Source organism: Lontra canadensis, unplaced genomic scaffold, assembly GCF_010015895.1.
Source record: "Lontra canadensis isolate GAN:19392208 unplaced genomic scaffold, GSC_riverotter_1.0 scaffold32, whole genome shotgun sequence".
In the NCBI taxonomy this organism is placed as follows: domain Eukaryota; kingdom Metazoa; phylum Chordata; class Mammalia; order Carnivora; family Mustelidae; genus Lontra; species Lontra canadensis.
The window spans coordinates 16,620,753-16,636,997 of record NW_022631026.1 but is presented as its reverse complement, the minus strand read 5'-3'; the positions used below and the strand labels follow the sequence as shown (position 1 = coordinate 16,636,997).

General features: G+C 39.9%; 1 long non-coding RNA gene across 1 annotated transcript; it reads right to left on the bottom strand.

The window, feature by feature from the left end:
* Positions 1 to 5,661: 5,661 nt before the first annotated feature.
* Positions 5,662 to 7,458, bottom strand: LOC116873291. The gene is made up of 3 exons (XR_004383772.1): positions 7,416 to 7,458; positions 7,189 to 7,273; positions 5,662 to 5,777 (listed from the first exon to the last, which is right to left on the bottom strand). It is a non-coding gene; the product is annotated as an uncharacterized LOC116873291 (long non-coding RNA).
* Positions 7,459 to 16,245: the final 8,787 nt, after the last annotated feature.

Here is a 16,245-nt window from a genome sequence, read left to right as displayed (position 1 = left end):
ATTCCTTCAACAACCCAAGGATAAAAGGGACTAGAGGATACAATGCCCAAACAATTATCAATGGAGACCTAAGGTATACTGATTGGACACACACTAAAAGGGGGTGACAGACTTAATGTGTTAGAAAACGGAGACAAGAATTGAATTTATTTCATGCCATTCTGCTTCAGCTCTGAATAGAGCAAAGCTAAGATGTCAGTGTTGGCAGCAAGAAAGAGGAGGCTGGGTGAGCTGGCATGTAACATTAAGGAAAAGGAAGAGATCCTTGTAAGCATGAAATTTACAACTCTAAAAGGTTCAATGGAGCTCCCTCCCCTGGGCAATTAATGAAGGTTCCACACAAACGTGCATTGGCAGATGGGTGGCTGGGAACCCAGCCTTTCCTGAGACTGATCAATAAATGTAGAAACTTCAGCTGATCTGGGAGTAGAGGCCCCTGGGAAGAGCAACTGAATAGAAAGCGTGGCTTTCTGAGACGTAATTTCAGAACAGATTCAGCAGTTTAAAATGCACGGTTCAAAAGAATCCCCGAGAAAATGGCCTTTCACTGATGGCAGATTGTGAAAAGCAAGTAAGTCGAGCCGAGGGTTTGAAATATTTACCTTGAGGATAAGACTGGAATAGTCCTTCTGACTACAAGGAGTCTGGGGCTGAACTTTAAAGCTTCCCGGGCAGCTTTAAGCTTGCCCTAAGGCAGAGGCAGTCTCCCCGGTATTCCATAAAATAGCTCTTTGGTTTTACTAATAAAAAATAATGAGCTTCCAAATTTTCCTTTTCAGTCTCTGTTTAATTGCCTAGAAACACAATGTACTTCAGGGCTCCGCCTACCGGGGGGTAAAGTCTTATTTTCATACAATCATAAAAAATCTGTTTAATTTTCCATTACGCTCATAGAATTTTTCAATAAATTTTAATTATCTTAACAAGTACTGCATTACCTAAAAAATAGAATTTTGGTTTAAAAACAATGAAAATAAATTTCAAGCAGCTATATTGGGGATATATTGGATATATTGGCGCTATATGAGAGCCTGGTGAGCAATTAAGTTTGTTTTAAGTAAAAGAATGAATAAAGCAAGAGCCCATTTAATCCACCAAGATTTTCAAAGATGTGGCTTTCTGGAAGGCTTTGAAATCTGCTAATCCATTCAGGACACCAAATACACCATCAGGAGATACCAGGTCTTTGATTTTCATACAGCATCACATCACTGGCAAATTTTCAGTGTTTAAGGTCCTAATGAGGCACACAGAGTAGATATTTCACAAATTTCTAAACGATTCTGAAAATCAGATGGCATTAGCTGCAAGTCGCTGATAGACATCTTAAGCCCAGAGAGGGCAAGCGAATTCCCCAGCTTCCTCCAGCCAGAAGGTGGTCGAGCCCCGGTGGATGTCCACTTCTCCATTCTGTGACACTGTAAAGCCTTGTTTGTTGTTGTTGTTGTTGTTGTTGGGGTTTTTTTGCTTTTCTTTTTTTTTTTTTTTTTTTCCCTAGCTTGCAGGGCGCTCTCTCCCTCAATTACCATTTTATGAAGCTTGGAGAAATACCTTGTTTGTTTCTATATTTTGGATTCTAGGATAAGTACTTTACCATATCAAAGCCAAATTCCTGTTGGTGTTATTCTCTGGAGCCTCTTTCCAAAACAATAAACTGGACATGCTATCCTAGGTCCTTTTTCTCACTTTTGTATTCTAGCAGCTGGATGCATCTGTGTTCAGGCTCCTTGTAAACATAAGAAAACCCTGCCCTTTCATTTGGACAGTGCCTCAGAACAAGTGATTTTTGTGACAGGGTTTATGATTTGGGTCTGGTGAATGAATAAAATTGAAGACTTAGAGGATTGGGCTGTTCTTACGTCTTCAATGTAAAATGTTTCTAAAGCCAGTGTTCCTGCTTCACAAACGATAGTCAAAGTGTGCAGCACTGTGATACCAAAGCTTAATGTGGCCAGACCTTGAACTTTCTGTCTCCATCCTACTCGCTAACATTTAGCGGCTGGAATACAAAACGGTCTGCTGAGGCTTTGCCTCCTGGGTGTCGGCAAGAGCAAATGCTGAAGGACTTTCAACTCAGTGGGCTTCACACAAACTATACCCCAGAGAGAAAATCTAAGCAGCGCTTCCGGCAGGTGCATGATGTGGTTCAGAAGCAGAAAACATTCGATTCATGAGCAGGAGGCACTAACAGAGAGGCTGGGGAAGGAACGAGGGATCAAGCCGTGACGGAAGCAGTAGTTTGCCTGAGTTCCAACGTCTGCGCTGCTTCACCCGCCATCTCTTCCCGAGCTTTGAGGTTCCAAACAGATCAGAGGGAGCAGGTGAGGCAGAGGGTGCGGTGCGGAGCAAACCAATCCCAAAACCTCTTGGGGAGGGAAGGAGGCACTGCTCCTTCCAAGGAGGAGAGAAGGAGACTTGCCTTTTTAGTTTTAGTAAGGAAGAGCTTTCCAGGACCCTGCGATTAGTTCAAAGTGCAAAAGGCATTAAGTGGGTGTTTTCTGATTTCCTTGCAGAACAGCAGAAGAAATTGGTGGTGCTGGCGTAGGGGTTGCAGCTGCACTGCTCTTCCTCTGTCACCTCCTCCTCCTTTGCCTCTTCCTCCCCCATCTTCTGCATCATCTTCTCCCTCCCTTCTGAAAACACACAAACTTTGTTGTTCTGAAATAAGCTTGGCAGAACTTGTAACGAAGTTTTGTTTTGTTTTGAACACACGGTGCGAGTAAAACTTAGTTTGCCTGTTGCTCCCTAACGAACCAATTTCCTTAAGTGACTGTTAGCTGCTAGGACGGGGTTGTTTACACACTGGGGAAATGGGCATATTTTCATGGATTTAGGGACCTCCTGGTAGTTTGTTTGCTCACCGGGGACCTTGGGCATCCTTTTAGGGGCAAAATCTTTGTATGGGAATACTCCGTGATCAGAAACTTTTCATGACCTGCCCATTTCATCACCCCAATGAAGACTATGGATGAAATCTAGGGATTTGAATGGCCATCCACACAGGACCTGCGGCAGTGAAGACGGAACTCCATAAAGTCAAGAAACATTCAGATGTACTAAGCGCTTTGCTTAGCTCTCAGTAGTTGGGAAGACAAGAATGGATTTAGCCTGGTGTTTACTCTTGTTGGCTACCTCGTTTTATGTTATTAATTTGTTTATATGGTGTATTAGTCCCAAAGCATAACTCCTTTAAGGAAAAGTCAGATTCGGCGATGTGAACATTGTTTTGATCCTTGTTAATACAGATCTTCCCAAAGGTGGTGTATCAGATGAATGAAAGTTGCTAACCATATTGATCCTTTCAGCCCCTGTGGAGGCTGGGACAAGCCTTGAGGCAGCCATAGCCCCTGGGCTTGTCACCTCTGGCTTCAAACAGTCTCATCAAATTACTACAGTGTGTTGTACAAATATTATATTCTGAGTATACTGATGTCATTAAAGCCCATGCTATGTTCTAAACTCCAGACATTTGATGTCAACAGAGAATAAACAAAAGAGTGGAAGCCCTTCCTTTCTAGTCCCACAAAACTGTATTCATACTGCTCAAGAGGGGAATGTTGTCAAAAAGTGTCCTGAAACTTTAGATTATTGTTATATTTTGGAATCAATAATAACAGCCTTTTACAACTTAACTTTTCCCATAAAAGATTACCCGTTTGAGAATTATTCTTCTTCATCACATGTATGTAGATGACTCATCCATTTGAATTGCTGCAAGTTATACAGCTGACTGTCTCCCCATTTTATTTCACCGTGATGATCATTCAGATCATCTAGATCATTTTGAAATCTAGATCATTTAGATCACTTAGAATTTTTCACTGTAAATGACGGTGCTGCTATGAATATCTGTATGCAAATACGCTGGAAATACTTGAGGGAAATGGTTGCCCTGTGCGGGGGTATACTCCTCCTAGGGTGTGTTTGGAAATGCGCATGCATACCTCGCTCATCTTGACCTCTGGAGGACACTACTGGCAAGTGCTAGCTAGAGGGGCCAGGGATGTTTCCCATTCTAAAATAAATATCTGGTGTAATAAAGAGTTAGCCATCCGAAACACCAATACCTCTCCTCTGGATAGACGGGGTCCTAGGTTGTGCATTTAAAAGTGAAATTGCGGGGCGCGTGGGTGGCTCAGTGGGTTACGTCTCTGCCTTCGGCTCAGGTCATGATCTCAGGGTCGTGGAATCGAGCCCCGCGTCAGACTGTCTGTTCAGCGGGGAACCTGCTTCCCCCACTCTCTCTCTGCCTGCCTCTCTGCCTACTTGTGATCTCTCTCTCTGTCAAATAAATAAATAAAATCTTTTTAAAAAATAAATAAAATAAAAGTGAAATTGCTAGATGCAGTAGACGTAGCAGATTCAAGCTCAAAGTGCATGTGAAACTTCTCCTCGTTTCCCCTGACCCATAGCAACATCTGGAAAGTTGGACGTTCCCTTCTGTCTGCAGTTGCAGATTTGCAGGCGCTTTCCCAGTCAGAGGTTCGCACGGAGACTGGGAAGGGAAACAGCAAGGTGAAGGTGGACTGGTCGCTGACAAACAGGTGCAGAAAGAGGCCATGTATTTACTTATCTTTCCAGCAGCAGATGCCGTCCCACTGTTAAGAGCCAGCACAAAGGGAACATTTTTTTCCCCCGTGAGCCAGCAGATGTGTTGTGGGCCTGGAGCTGACAATTGTGGTGACAGCTTCCTGACCCTGGGGTAACAGCTGTGTGGTGGCACGTTCCATCCCAGTTCCCCAGGGGCCTTGTTGTGTCAGGGATAGAGCAGCATCCCAGGTGGGCCAGAGAGAGAGCTGCTGTGGAGTCATTCCCAAAGGCCCTGCGAGGGGCCCTTCCTGTAGCCTTTCTGAGAAATTTGTATGCCCCTACGCTCCTGCTTCAAATTGCTTTCTGCTTCAGACATCTAGATTTGTTTTCATTATATTCAGCTGAACCATGGCTGAAGCACTAGGTTTTAGGAACTAGATATCTTTGTTTTTACTAGATTCTGCCATATTGCTCTTTCAAAATATTGGATCAGTTTCCACAACCATATATATGAATTCCTGTTTCCTCACACCCTTAACACCATTTGAGATTGGCAATTGTCAGATTATTACTAATTCTCCTCCTCCTCTTTCTCCTTATTATCCTTATAACTTGTCCCTCTGACAATTGTAAAATAGCAAACTGGTGTCTCTCTTTAAGTGCCCTATTTATTTGTAAACAGAACATTTTTTTCGTGTTTACTGTTTGCTTTCCTTTTTTAATGCTGGATGATCTCTCAAATCTATTGGGCTATTGATTTGTTTATAATTTTCTTTTTTTTATTTAAAGATTGATTTTAGAGAACGAGCGAGCAGTGGGGAGGGGTATGGGGAGAGGAGAGAGAAACTCAAGCAGACTCCATGCTAAGCACAGAGCCCAATGTGGGTCTCCATCTCAAGACCCCGAGATCAGGACCTGAGCCAAAACCAAGAGTCAGACGGTTAACAGAGGGAGTCATCCAGGTGCCCCATGATTTGTTTATAATTTTCTATGTCTGTAGGTAGAAGTTCGTAGTATCTCTGACATTCCCAGTCATTGGCTGGATGCTGCACAGGGGAGCATGATCTCAGGACAACTCCGCAATGAATTCCAAAGCCCAGTAGCTGAGGCCCTGGTCAGCCCTACCCTGTGTGGCAAGAAGTCGATGAGGCCCATTCTTACAGCTATGACACTCCTCCCTGCGTGGTTCAGACCTGCTGCTTCCACAGGTTTGAGGAGCGGCTCCTCTGTGTGTTCCCTGTCCTTTCCTTAGGGGAGAATGAGAAGAACAGAGCTAATGGGATCCCAGTGGGCCCCATTGCTGCAGAAGACCCCAACTGTAACTGATGCTCCATTCTCCTTCTGAAACCCCTCCTCCTTCAGCTGCCTGACTCATCAGATTTTGGTGGTTCGTTTTGTGGTATGATCCAGATCTTCACTTCTGAGGGTCCAGAGTTCTGATAGCCATTCTCTTGTCAGTTCTGGAATACCCCACATAGCTGTATACATTTAATTGTTGGAGGGGAATACCAGAAGGAGTCCTAGGTTTCACAAGTATTTCTCATTGCCCCCACATCGTGTAAAAGTCTTAACCTCATCTTAACAATCAAGTCCATTACTTCTGCTACTATTGTGACTCCCTCACTGCCTGCTTTTCCCTGGGCACAGAGTTCAAAATACACTGGTTGCTGGTATAACTTATAGTTCTGTAGGATTTTTAGCTGTGGACCTTAGCAAGAATGTACACTTTTAGGGACCAGGATCTCTAACCCTGAAGAACCCAGAGTTACAGGAACAGAAATCAGAAGGTCCCCCAATGAATCATGGGGAGCGATGGTGAGTGAGGCCACAAATACTAGCCCTTGGTTTCTGAGCACATGTATCCTTCCGTTTGGGGACAGATCACCATGTAGAGACGTTTAATGAATGCACCGTGCTGTGAAGAGTCGGGCTCGCTCCTTTTAGACTGTTCACTCAGAGCTGGCATTTTAGCTTCACCTTTAGGAGGTCATTCTTGTGTTCTATAAAAGGCGAAGAGCCTCCTGATGGCGTACTGTATAATATCACTGATGAACCTCATAGTCACGGGCCACTCCAGCCCCTTCTTCTCATCCAGCACTTAACATCAGTCTCCTGATGTGATGAAATTTGTAGAGGAGTTCATGCCCATGGATCAGGCATTCTGTTAGCCCCCAAATAGTGGTATTGGCTATGACTGTTGCTGTGTGGGGAGGAGAGGAATGTCCATATTCACAACTTATTTATTATCCCCGTGAAGTTGAACAGATGGTTTTTCTCAGGATAGAAAGAACTCGGTTTAATCAATTTATCAAAGTCTGCGTCCAGTTCACATCCCCGAGAAGTGGTGCCATATTGGGTATTCGGTTGTTGGTCCCTGTTAGTGATAAATTAGTAATTCGGAATTATCAATAGATCTGCCTTGGTAAGTGGGATTCTGTGCTGTTAGGTCCATTTATAGCCTCCAGCTCTATCACCATGACCACTCCACTCATGGGCTCATTATACTGGTTGTGGATGGCGGATGACAAAGCATGGCTAGAGATAACTGGCTTAGTCACATTGTCTACTCGGTCGTTCAGGCAAGTGGCTCTCCTGTGCTTTATGTTCACCTAGGGGAGTTAACAAAATAATCACATTCTGTGCCCACTTCTACATTACCTCTACATGCCTCTATCTGGAAGATGTCTCCAGTATTCCATTATTTTCCTCCAAGGCCCTTCACTGTCACTTTGGGTCATTTCTCCTTCCACAAAAAACACAAGTAGATTAACTCTTCACAGTTTAGCTCATTTTTGAAATTATCACTCTTGACTACATTTTAGGACCACCCCTGAATAATGGATCTGCAGTCATGGTTCATTTTCAGTTTGTACCCATATACCAACTTGATCTATTCATAGATCAGGTTCAGATACTTCCTTTCTCCTTCAGCTGGTTGTATAGGAACCCCATCTGGTCATTGGTACAAGTTGATGAAGGAGCACGGGTGCAGCTCTACAGGTAACACAAGGTCTGGACTACATGTTCATGGATGTAACTGGTACCCTCTGGCTCTGCTCAGGTTCATTCCCAGAGGTGCATCTCCATTATATTATAGACAGCTGCGTCTAGGCCTACTAGAGGTGGCGAGCCAGAGAGAACCCAGCTTATAATGGGAAATTCTAAAGGCATTGTCAGTTTGTGTCCCATGTTCAAGTGCTCCATCAGTAAGATATCACAAGATACTTATTTCTTAAGGGACTTATAATTCTCTTGTAGTTAACACAGCCCCAGAATCCCAGGGACCTACGTTGTGATTCTGTACTAGAGTTTGCCATAAGGTCCATACTGCATACTTTCCCACCACTGGCATTCCAAAATCATAGCCTTTGCTGGACTGTGTGGTCTGGGTGGCAGCACTGATCACACTATGGTTTGGACCTACTGCATGTCCTTTCCTACACCAGGAAACCCAACAGTCTTTCATGTTTCTTGGTAATTATTGTTAGGTGTGAATGTGTTCCCTGTAGACCCAAAAGGGTCTATCAGGCACAGTGTTTCCTGCTTCATGATGGAAGATGCAAGCTGCAGCCATTTTTGTTTTACTTTGAAAGGAATATCATGATACTGTCCTGATGCTAGAATCCCCCCACATCCTGCTCAGGTATGCAGCCCCTGAGTCTTTTCAGAGTTTATTTTCCCTTCTCCGGGATGCATGTATCTTACCAAGACCTATAGAAGACTAGCCACTTCTTTCTCACCTTGCCAGCTCTGCATGATGTCATTGGTGTTGTGGAACATTGTGACATTCTTTGAGATGTCTAGGTGGCCCAGATCTTTCAGGATTCCTGACAGAGGATGAGAGACTTAACATAGTCCTGAAACATAATCATGAATAAATATTGTTGTCTGTCCTACGTGAATGCAAACTATTTCTGATCTTGTTTTCTAATTTGAATGGAAAATAACCTGTTTACCAAACCAGTGGCTGCATCCCATGTACCTGAGACCTTATTAATCTGTTGTAACAACAATAGCACATTGAGGGCTGCAGCTGTAGCTGGGTTTAGTGCTTGATTAAGTCTGGCACTGAATACAATCATCCTCCAGCATCCATCCAGTTTCTGAAGAAGCCAGATTGTTGAATTAAGTAAAGATATGAGAGGGACCACCACACTTGACTCTTTAAGGTATTTAAATATTGAATTCATCTCTACCAGCCCCTGCAGAATGTATTATTTAAAAAATAATAATTTATTGATGTGAAATTCACAAAACACAAAATGTATTGTTTAAAAATGAACAACTAAGTAGCATTTAGTACAATTTTGTACTGGATGTTAAAGTATTATGCAATCATTACTCCAAAGTAAAACCCCTAACATATTAAGGCATTTCTCTGTGTATCCTCCTCCTCCAGCTTGTGGCCAGCAACAATCTGTGTTCTTTCTCTGGGCTTTATCTATAATAAACAAATAGAGTCATATGGTATGCAACCTTATGTGTCGAAGGTCCATCCATTCTGCTGTATGTAGTAGTTCTTGATTTCTTTTTATGGCTGAATAATATTCCATTATGTGTATATAAACAATTTCTTTATCCATTCCTCCATTGGTGAACCTTGAGGTTGTTTTCACCCTTTGGCTTCACTATTATGAATAGTGCTTCTATGAACAAGCATGTATGGATATTTATGTACCTGTTTTCAATCATTTTGGGTATACACCTAGGAGTAGAATTGTAGGGGCCATAGGGTAATTCTATCTTCAACTTTTTGAGGGACCAGAAAATGCTTATCACCAGTAGTCAAACCATTCTGCATTCTGCCAGCAATGTACAAGGGTTTTACATTTTCTACTCCCTCCCATTGCTGGTATTTATTTTCCATTTTTCTGATTCCAGTGATCCTAGTGGGTATAAAATGGCATCTCACTGTGGCTTTGATTTGCATTTTCATAATGACTAGTGATGTTGAGTATCTTTTCATATGTTTGCTGAGCCCTTGTATATCTTCTTTGGAGAGATATTAATCTAGTACTCAGCCCATTTTTTAATTTTATTGTCTCTGTTGTTGAGTTGTCAGAGTGCTTTATAAATCCTGGATACTAGACCTTTATCAGCTATATGTTTTGCCAATATTTCCTCCCATTCTAAAAGTTGTCTTTCCACTTTCTGGATGTTTTTTGATGTTCAAACATTTTTTTTTATTTTAATGAGGTCTGACTTATCTCTTTATTTTTTTGTGCTTCCCTTTAATGTCATAGCTAACCAGGTCATTATTATTTTTGTGTTAACCTCAGTACACAACAAATGACTTTCGCATAACTGTCCTGTCTTGTGTTTCTGCAAACTTATTTTAAAACTCAGTTTTGTTCTGTCCTAATATGGCATGGGCTCAATCTAGTGATCATTACCACTTTTGAGTGTCCTTTAAATAACCTTCTTTATTCTTAATGTTAAAAGTGTTGTGAGTACTTTCAAAGGGATAAGTGTAAGTTTCCAAGGTGTCCAATTTATTTAGAAGTTTAAAATCTTGGGGCTAGAAATATATATTAGCGGTCTCACATCTCAACTTCTACCAATGCAGTATTCCCTTTGATTCTGTTCCTCGTGGATGACTGTCACACTTGAATTCTTCCAGTGACAGGGAGACTAGTGCTTCAGAAGGGTTAAGTTGTGTTGTTGAACAGCATTAATTGTTACAATTATTTTTTAAATGTTATAAACTCAGGGCCCTGGCACCTGAGTGATGCAGTTGGTTAAGCCTCTGACTCAGTTTCTGGTCAGGTCATGATCACATGATCATGAGATCAAGCTGAGCACAGAGTCCACTTAAGACTTTTCTCTCCCTCCCCTACCCTTCCCCCCATCAAATAAATAGTCTTTTTAAAAAGAGATAAACTCTAACATTCCTCAACTTTATTCCATTTGACCTACTTTTATTATCTTAAACTATACAATATGAAGCTACTTTTTTTTTTTTAAGGTAGTGCCTTAGATATGTGGAACTATACAACATCTTTCCAATGTATTTAAGCTAAACAATTACCATACGAATAGCTCTTCCTCATTTCTAATTTGGATTCTAGATATTTCATCCTCCAGATCACCCTCCTCTAACAAAACTTCATTTTGTCAACATTCTTCAAGTGTAAGAGTCAGAATAAAACAAAATGCTCAACTATGATCAAAAGCAAGAAATGTAATTATCTGTACATCACGATTTTATTAATGAAACTCTGGTCGCTAACTTTCTTATTAGCCTGTTTCATGTATTGTCATTTATTTTTGTCCTAGTGACAATACCAACCGCTAAGGAGAGCTCTGTGTCTCTGCATGTGAATTAAAGTGATATTGCCCCATTCTGAAGTATATTATCAGGGCTTCCAGGACCACACAGGAAGGTTCACGATACCTTACAAGGAAAATGTACTATCTTAACATCCAACTGTGTGAAACATATTGCATCTTGGCTACAGAATGCATCCTATTTGTGTGTCAGTTTCTGATTTATTCTTTTAGGATATATATCGTCTTACGCTCACTCTCATCTAACCACGAGAATACTAGAATCATACTGTAGTTGCTATTTGTGTGTCTGTGTGTGTGTGTGTGTGTGAGAGAGAGAGAGAGAGAGAGAGAGGGAAAGAGAGAGCGGGGAGAGAAAGAGACTGGCTTATTTCACTTAGCATAATGTTCTTATAGTTCATCCATGTTGTAGCATATGTCAGAGTTTCCTTCCTTTTTAAGGTTAAATAATATTCCCTTGTAAGCATACACTACATTTTGCTTATCTTTTCATCTGTCAATAAAACTTGGTTTTTTTCCATGTTGTAGCTATTACAAATAATGCTGCTATAAACATGGGTGTACAAATCCTATTTTCAATTTTTTTGGAGTATATATCTGGAAATAGAATTCCTGGATCATATGGTAATTATATTTTAATTTTTTGAGGAACTGTCATACTATGTTTTCCAAAGCAACTGAACCATTTTGCATTCCCATCAATAATATACAAGGGTTCTAATTTCTTTCCACATTTTTACTACCACTTGTTTTCTTTTTTCTGTATTTTTTTTTTATAGTAGATGTCCCAATAGATGTGAGGTGGTATCTCATTATAGTCGTGACTTGTGTTTGCCTAATGATTAATGATGTAAGTGTTTTTTTAAGCTGATTTTGGATGAGGCTTGAAGGTTAACAGGTGTGATGTCTGTCAAAGACATAGCTGGTAGTGGTATTAGAATGTAAAATCATATGTAGTAAAGGAAAAGTGGGAAGTCACTACAATGATCCATTGGGCAGCTTTGGTGGATTAATATTCCGGGAATTCTCAGTTGCAGGAACAATTGCTTCTAGTTTCTATCCTTATCAACAAAAGACTTGAAGGGACTTATTCCAATCTCTGGTGAGAATATTCAGAATGAATCAGCATTTGAGTAATGTGTATCATTATCAGTATAAAATAATAAAGAATAGACAGAAAATCAGCTTAGGGCAGTGTAAAGCTAATTTTCTGTATGGGTGTGATAAGAAGCAGAGGCAGTTCTTCCTGTGCGATATATCAAGGTGATAATGTGCCCCATTAGGACAATTTGTTTTATATTTCTTAAAATAGATATGACTGAGAAAATGACAGATGGAGGTCGGGAAAAAATTCATGAAGTCCTTCACCTTATATTCATAAATCAATGACTTGGTCCCAGAGAGGTGGCTAAAAATATATTTCTCTTTCAGATGAAGGAGATTAGGTTGTGAAAAGAAGAATGTGTTGACTGAAATGACTGAGAACATCACCTCTGTCATTCATACTGACTACATAGCATTATGCGGAACACAAGGAACATGATTTTTCTTTCTTTCTCTTGTACCTTTCCAGTAACACACAAATCTCTCCTGTCTCCCCCCGTTTCCCTGTCTCCCCCTTTGTTTCTCTTGCTCCCACTCTTACCCCCTGCTTTCCCATGCTTCCCCCCCTCCCTCCCATCTCTGCCTCTCTATCTCTGTCTCTCTCTCCTCTCTCTGCCTCTCTTGCACATACAGGTACAGATTTCCATTTTATAGATGAAACCACATGAGTTTATAGTCAGAAAAATAATTGGGTTCAGCTAAATGTTTGGTCCATGGCAGAGAAATAGTTAAAGAAATTATTTCAATGAATTTGCACCAAGCATTTTCATGGGGGAAGAATTAGAAAAAAATACCCAGAAGAAATTATGTTGAAACAATACTAATGCCTGGGGGGAAAAAAAAAAAAAAAAAAAAAAAAAAAAAAGACTTGAGATGTTTTTCACTCTTAGAAGGCAATACCAGCATCAACTCCCCAAAGAGATCAGTATGTGAAATGACAATCTTGGGTTGAGAATGAAATCTTATAAGTTCCATGTGAAATACTGATTTTTAAAAATAATTCCTTTTGAAATATCTGTAATCTTTTAAACTTCTAATCAGGTACAACCTAAACTATAATGAAGGTATTTAATATGTCAGGAAACAAGAAGAAAGAGTCAAATGGCAAGGTGGCATTATGAATTTCTAGTGAGATTTGCACTCTTGCTTCTGTTTTTTATTGTATTCCATAAGCATCACAGAAAAAAAAAATCCTTAAAGAAATACATTCTATAGCTTATCACTCATGTCGGAGAAAACTCGTTTAATGCTTTTGTTGGCCATGATACTGAAAATAAGTCTTGATTGAAGCAAGCACAGTCATATATTGAAGTACACAAATAGACGTATTTGCTTGGTTTATTCTGCAGTCTTGCTGCAAGAATGCAAATGAGCTTTTCCAAGCCCAGCTTCGAGCTGTCAAGTGACAAAGCGGGGAGGTGGAGGGGGGCAGAAAAAAAAAATCAATTGAGTTAACCTAGCACAGAAGTCTACCATTAATTATGTTTTAAAAAACTGAAAACAATGTGTTTTTTGTTGGCAACTTGAAAGATTGGTGCCTGAAATACTCCTTAATATTATGTAAACAAATGGAGCTTAATCAATTGCAGGGACAGCAGTCACCATACCTGTAAAGGGCGTAGAGTAAGGTTGTAACTTTCCTTTCAAATAAATGAATAGGGCAGAGCAGACAGGAGTTCTTTTGCAGCTGCACACAGAATTCATATATTGCTTCCAGGATGGCGGCAGATTGGCATTGTGACTTCAAATGCCAGGTTAGGTATCAGTGTGCTTATTCTTTCTGTTGGGACTCCAGAATCCTAGGGATTCGAGGGCGGGTAAACAGGCAGATTCCTCATTTTATCCCTAGCATTTTGTAGTAGAGACATGACTTCTGAGGCTTATAAGGGTGTGGAATACCCTCATTACTGTTTTTGGTTCACTTGGATGGATTAAGCCCACTTTAGTAGGATTGTTATTCAGCCATCAATTCAATATATTCAATATTCGTATATGACTTTGGTTTGTGACCCAACCCTGATTAAGTGTTGGGAAATTTACTTGTCGACTAGCTACTTGTTGTTGATTGAGAATCCAAGGATGGTTAGCTCTGTGTACTTAAATAAGCAGAAAGGTAAAGCTGAGCTCTGACTCTGGAACTTTGGGAAAGGCAGACTAACTTCAAGGCAGAGTAGCAAAGGCTGTTGTTTGGAAGACAGCAGGACCCTAAAAATAACAGATGCCTTTGAGATTTACTTAGAGCATTCAAGCATTCAAGGCTTTTTAGTAATTAAAAAATACTTGACTATGAATGGAAGAGAGATCCAGAGGAAAGTGAAATGATTTGGTATAGTTTCGAATGGCAGATGTTCACCAATTGACAGCAAGAAGTTAAGGCAACTAGAAGGAGATGGGGATAAAAGGGGACAAGTTAATTTGTTTGAAATGCAAGGAAGATAACTTTAGTCTTCACAATTTTAAATGAGATCAGGGATGTTGCAGAGATAAGATGCAGGTTTTGTGGAGAAGCACTAAAGATAACTTTCCGAGATTATTTTTACTTTTATGAAATGAAAAATTAAAAGAGAGAATTTGGCAATGCATTGGAAGTAGAGGATACTTTGAAGACATTTTCCTGCTTTCAGCTGGAAGTTAAATGGGTATGGTTAGATGACAGCTGAATATAGAACATGGGCTAAAATCTGCAACAGGAAATAGCAAAGAGCAGATTATTAATTAGGACTCTTATTTTTATCCAGAGTTTTCTGTAGTTTTCTATTTATTTCATTAAAAATGTATCCATTACCTTAAACCCCCTATTGATAAGGAATAAGCAAAATTATATATTTTGTTGCATTAACTCATAATTACCTAGCACATTCATGCTGTATAATCTCAGGTTTCACTTTATTAGTGAATATGCTTTATACTTGTGCAGCCCACACAACTTCCTTTGAAGAGATTGGAGGTGTTTTCCCTCCTGCATTTATTATATTGACTTTGGTTAATAGCCATATTGCATTTGTTGAATAGGGTCTTAATGCTGATACTTTTTTATTCTTTTCTGTCAGATCCATCTTCTCATCCCTATCCTATAAGGAATAAACAGATCACAAAGAAAATTCAGTACAAAGTATGTGCCCATTAAATTTTGTTGATGATTACACAAAATGTCAGAGTAACTAAAAAATATACAGATATGAAAAATCCCTGTATAATCTTATAATGCACACACACACACACACACACACACGTATATGTATGCACACACACATACACATACATATAGATAGACATTTAGATGTGAAGGTTGACATCCTAAAAATAAATTTTCTTTCTCACAGTAAGCCAAGTTACAGTACTTTGTTAAGCAAAAGCATTAAATTATTCTGATTTTATGCATTGCCATCTGGCATACTTGTACTTTTTTTGTGAATCACAGAAAAAGCATTTTAAAATCAGACACTAAAAAGACTCATAAGTAATTATCGACATATTAAGTAGTTTCTGAAGACAGGTTTGAACACATACATTCCAACAGGATTTTCTTAGTTTGATAGCCGTAAGCGTTTTCATTGAGAAAAAAATATTTTATAATATTATTGTAAAATAATTTGGCAAACTGTTTCTGTGTGCATCTGCTTGAGTCTTCTTAAAACATGCTACATTACAAAAGTAATTCTGTGATTTATGCTCATCCCCTTTTCTGTGACATTCTTCCACATTGTATTAATGGGGAAGGAATCCTCATAATGAAAAGAAGTGTCTTCATCCTGAAAACACCCAGATTGTTCCACCATATACATCTCAGAATTCTGCCCGTTTGGAGGGAGAGTGGGTAGAGTTAATCTACTTTGTTTGTGGAACAGGGCTCATGCCAAAGGAACTACTCAGATGCTCACCCAATTGCTTGTGAAAGCAACATAATGATGTCACAGGAAAACTGGTTCCATTTTTTTTTTTAATAGTCCTGATCTTAAGAAATATGGCTTTATATTTAACCAAAACAGATGCCCCCTGCTGGCACCTCCACTTTGGAAGAGTTTGTGATGCCACATGGCAGCCATTTGTAATTTTGGTCACACTAGTTTACAGGTCGTTGAACCTCTTGAGATGTGGCCTTTGGAACCAAGCACAGCAATCCGAACATGGGGTCTGAGAACAGAGTGGTTCTCACTTTCAGTTTTCCTAATAGAAATATTATCATCATTCACAGACTGCATCCGTCTTGTCAGGAGACACTGCAAACTGTTGCCTAAAACTGATCTTGAATATTTATCAAAATTTTTTTGTCTTCTCAAATATGTATATCTAAACATAGACATTTGTAATAAACTATAGTAG